The sequence below is a fragment of the Galeopterus variegatus genome, unplaced genomic scaffold (genome assembly GCF_000696425.1).
Source record: "Galeopterus variegatus unplaced genomic scaffold, G_variegatus-3.0.2 Scaffold394, whole genome shotgun sequence".
Lineage (NCBI taxonomy): Eukaryota > Metazoa > Chordata > Mammalia > Dermoptera > Cynocephalidae > Galeopterus > Galeopterus variegatus.
The window spans coordinates 488,692-494,091 of NW_007726505.1; positions in this window are offsets into that span (position 1 = coordinate 488,692).

A 5,400-nucleotide genomic window follows, 5' to 3' on the forward strand; every position below is an offset into this window, starting at 1 on the left:
CCCCCCCCCCCCCCCCCCCCCCCCCGGGGGGGGGGGCGCCGCCCCCCCCCCCCCCCCCCCCGGCCCGGCTTGGAGGGAGACGCCGACAGACGCCCCTGACGCCTCGAAGGCAGGTGCTTTGCCGACAGCGAGAAAAGCCGGCTGCCAAAGGCCGGCTGGCAACGGGATGCAAGTTACGGGGGACAAAATGAGACCAACGTTTGCTGACATTTCTAAGACGTTTCTGGAATAGCAGAGGCATCGCATGAGTCACATGCAACGTTTTAAAAGGCCACCCAGCAGGGCAATCATGATCTCCCCGAATGCAATCATGATCTGTTAGTCTGAATGAGAAATTCAGGCACTCGGTTTTTCCTGCCCTCCCTGATCCCCACGGTCACTTCGCTGGATACACTCTCTACCTCCAGAATTGGCCACGTCGCATACTTATCTGGAGAACATCACGAATAGACGTACTCCTTAGAGTTTATTCTGCTGTTATGGTCGTGTGGACTCTTCTTTGTGGACAAGAAAAGTTAAACGGAGGGAAAAATCTTAAGTCAGAATGAATTCGTTTGGTCTTTCGGTATTTAAAGACCTTCTAGAGGAATCAGAGCAATTGCAAATGAACAGCCTCCCTTTTCTAGATTTTAACACTGGGCTCCAAATCTTTCAGCATCTCTGGGTCTAGCTGGCTTTTGAGGGCCCCCTGCAGCTGCGTCTTCAGATTGAAAGCCAGTCTCCTCTCATTTATTTATGACAACACAAAAGACAAGGGCTGGGGTGGAGCTGGAAAGACAGTTGGAGGGGAGAGCACTTTCCTTGAATCTTGTCCAGAGACAAATCTGCATTCGAATGAAAACACTACATTGAAAGCCACTTCTGGGCAGGAGGTCTCAGATCCTCCAGGCCTTCCCAGGGGAGCAGAAAGGTTTTAGAGAGCCCGCTGGTGTGAAAAGGGGATAGGATTGTGCATCGTGAGAGAGAAGCTGGGGAGGAAGGTTTTGAAATTAGGGTTTGGAGTTGGCTGGGGAGGGGGAAGCGAGTAAGGTGGAGGGAAGGGAGAGACTGAACAGATGCTACCCATTAAAAGTTTCAATTATGCCTCTCCACCCGTTTTGGAATGGCAATTGGCAAATAACAGACTGAGCACTTTCATCTGCACATACACAGCATTCCAAATTTTATCTGGGATGTCAGGTTCATGTGAAAGTCTGCGGGAGTTAACGGAGCCACATCAAAATCTTCTGTTAAGAGCAACCTGGTGTGGGAGGCAGATAGACACTCTGTTGAAAGACAGTCTCCGTGCTGTGTGTGCGCGTGTGCAGACATGCATTTATACGCATGTATATATGATGGGTATATTTTATGTAGTTGCATGTATATTATGTATATATAAACTCAACCCAATTATTTTGAGTTTAACAATAGGAATGGAAGTAAAGTGTAAGCTCCATGTTTGTTCAGTGAGGTGTCTCCAGCAACTAGAAGAGGGTCTGGTTCACAGCAGGGACTGACTCTAGGCATACTGGGGGAATGAATGAAGAAACGGTTATTAAAGCTGGTCCTCAAGGCTTTGGCAATGAGGGTTTTATGCATGCAGGATGGTTGGACAAAGTCTGCAGATCTTGGGTACCTCACCCCTACCTCCCCAACCCCAGAGAAATAGTCCTTTGCCATCCAGAACCATTGAGGGAATGGCTTAGATCGATTTTGCTTCTCTCCTGGTAGAAGTTCTGAGCATGAAACATAGACTGGGCTTTTCAAGGCTGGCTGCATATTATAATTACCAGGGAGCTTTTACAAAAATCTCAATACCCACGACTCACTCTAGCCATTTAATTCAGATTCTCTAAAGGTGGGACTGAACATCAGGCTTTTGGGGAGTTCAGCAGGTGATGCCAAAGTGCAACCAAATATAAGAACCAGTTCTCCCCAGAGCAGTGGTTTTCAGAGGGACAACCCCGCTCCTGCAGCTGAGCACCAGCATTAGAATTGGCATCAGCATCAGCCCGCCTTACACTGAACAGAAACTCTAGGGGAGGGTGCAGGGATGTGTGTTTTATGAAGCTCTCAAGGTGATTTTGGTGCTCATCAAAGTCTGCAAACCACTGATGTTGAGATTTTGATTCAAGGGTTTGGAGTGGGCCTGACAGTCTGCATTTCTGACAATCTTCCAGAGAAAGTAGCTACTGCTGGTATGAGAATGACCACTGAGCTGCAGACATTTTTCTTCAGAAGGTCTCCTGGGGTTCCATATGAACTGTGGCCTGAGTAACATTCATAGATGCAGAACCCAGCTGGCAAGTGATGGAAAAGCTTCCATCAGGAATTTCTGAAAACCCTTCCTACAGGAGCATAATGAGGAGAAAGAACCCTGGAGGGTCTAAGGAGAGCTCCCCGCTTACAACAAAACAAACACTTTTTAAAAATGCCTTTTATATACCATTAGTAATAACCTTATCACACATCAGTGATGCTATTACCAAATAGCATAATAGATGCTAAGGTATACCAATACAAATTAAAACAATATTAAGTCAGTATTTGCTATAGTATTTAAATATTAGAATGGCCTGTGTCCCAGGAAAACCTTGAATAACATTTGCCAACACTTAATGTTTCTTTTAATCTGCTGGAACATCTGGTCTCAGGAGTGCTAACTCTGCTGAATATTATTGTCTCCTAAGTTTTCTTTAAAAGGACCCCTAATCTGTAGACATATTGAGAACTGCCACTCCGGTTCCAGACTTTTTGACAAGCTACAGCAGCCAATTAGAAAATTTACTTTTTAGTTATTGTAGTATCATTGTGAAATTTTGCCAATATGTTTTGACATAAAAAAAGAAAGATATAAATAATAAAATTTATATACTCTATAAGATAGTAAGTGGTACTGGCGACTATGTACTAAAATGCAACTCCAAGTAAGCCTTCTGAATCCATTTGTCTAAAAAGCCATCATCAGTCAAAAAGCTTTCCCAGGGCTACCAGCTATATTGGTGAGATAGCTGTGTAGCAACACTGCCCAGCCGAGCCTTCAGCAATGTTGGAAATATTCCAATCCGCACTGCCCGATATGGTAGCTGCTGGACACATGGGCCTACTGAGCACTTGAAACGTGGCTGGCCAACTGAAGAGCTGAGTTTCAATATGAATTTCATTTTAATTAGTTTAAATTTAAATTGCCACATGTGACTCATGTCCACCTTATTGGACAGCACAGCCCTTCTGCAATTTACAGTAAGTAATCCAGGGGTGCTGCACTCTATTCCGACGGAATAATAAGATGGAGTAATAAATGCCTATGAATGGTTCTTTGGCTAAACAGAGAAATTTGTTTTGTAGCATCATTTGGATGAAAACAGCAATCTTTTGGGGCTTGTTTCTACTATTGTGACTACGTTTTCTTTCGTTATGTGATTTCATTTAGTAACTTTAGCCAGTTAGGGATACATAAGGCTGTATGTACCTCAAGCCTGCTACACAATTCCTAGGATGGTTTATTACTCCCTGGGTCACTGGATTAGAAATTATATAAAGATATTTCAACACATATAGAATTTCATCCACTTTACTGTCATGGAGGCTCAATTCTACCTTAAAAGTATTATTAACGTACAATACAATAAAATTGTAAATCTAATTTTAAAGTTAGAATTAGGTAAAATTTTACTTTTTTTCAAAGTCAAACTAGTACACACTCCCTCCCTAGGAATATTTGGAAATGTGTATGTACATGCAATGAAATAAATAATAAAGTTTTTATTGGTGATGAGACCCTTAAAAAATGATATAAAAATTTTGAGAAATACTTGGAGCAGACTGGTCCGCAGTACTGCCCTTGCTCACACAGCATTGGCCATCGGTAGGACAATTCTTGTTTCTGTCTTCATTCTCAGCTCTTTGGATGGGTCTCAGCCCAACAGGCTATTCTATTTGTTTTTCGCACCCCTTCCAATGGGGGACACATCTGTGTGAAATTGACAAGGAAAGAGAACATTCAGGAATAAGCAACCTTGTCAAGTAGTTGCTCTGATTAAATAGTTTCTGATCAGCGGAGTTTGTAGTTCCATTCTTACTCCCATTATGGGAAATTTATCAAGAGAAATATGAAACATTAACTCACCAAAGCTCTTATAAATTAAATGTTTCATCTGTATACATACCAGTTCCAGATGGATCAGATTTGGGATATACTATAGCTGAAATTTTTATATTGTATGTGTCTGTGTCTGTGCGTGTTTGCGTGTGTATATTTAGTGGTACACTGAGGCCTCTTGTATAATAATGGAATGCATTTATACCTATTTTATAGAACTGTTTAATAGGAGGATGTATTTTTGAAGTGCAGTAGTAAGAATATTGAAATGGGAAGTTAGGCAATTTATACATGATTCCCAAGAACCCTAACTAGCAGTAGTCAAGTTCCATGCATTAATTCACCCACTAACTCAATAAACCACAAACAAGGTAGACTATATTCTATGTACAAATGAGGAATTTGTTCTTGAAGCAATTTCAGCAATTCTCTTATATGGACTATTTTACTTTGACACTATTTTGAAGATCTTTCTTTTTTTTGCACAGAACACTGTCTGGTTCACAATCATGACATTGTTCTTTTTGGGAAAGAGGAGCACCTGAGAACATGGTGCTCTTGGACCAGAAAGTGCCATCGGCCTCAACACTGAGCACAGTAGCTTCCTGATCTCTTCACACAGTATCTCCTACAAAGGGGGTACAGATGACAGAAGCAGTCATATGGGGACAGTTCTCGGAACTTGGAAATGTGTTTAATTCTCATTCTTTGGGGATCTGGCAGTGCAAACCAAACCAAACCAAACCCCCTGTGCTTACAGCCAGTTAACAAGAGACTCGATAGCCTGTAATCTCTAAGGAATCTTGACTTCCAGTCATGAGTAAGCTGACTCTCTAAGCAAAACTACATTTTATAAAGCAGGTCCATGATTTATGGACAGTCTCTGTGAAGACTCATTTAGACCTGCCAAGTCTCCTGAAATTGTCAGCAAGGCCCCTAACTCTGGGACAGAAGGGACACTTGCCGAGGATACTGGGCAGCCAGGCCAACAATGTCAGGAATGGGGAACCACAGTCCCTGTTTTGTGGCTTCCTGGAGGCGAGCTGCATGACGTGGGACCAGCAGTCTGCTCCCCCATTTACTGCACTCATCCCTTTCCATTTCTCTGGGATCACCATCAGGCCAGCAAACCTAATCACCAATGGTGTTTCCCCTTCACAGATAACACTGGTTGGTGGTGACCGAGGTCAGCAGTGGGAGTGGTGATCTGCGCAAGCCCGGGGTCCTGAGAGGTGAAGCTGGAGAGCACATTGCAAAGGAAGGCAAAGCTGGCAGGGCCAGGGCTGCAGAAGAGTTGGAACACATGAACGTGGCACTGG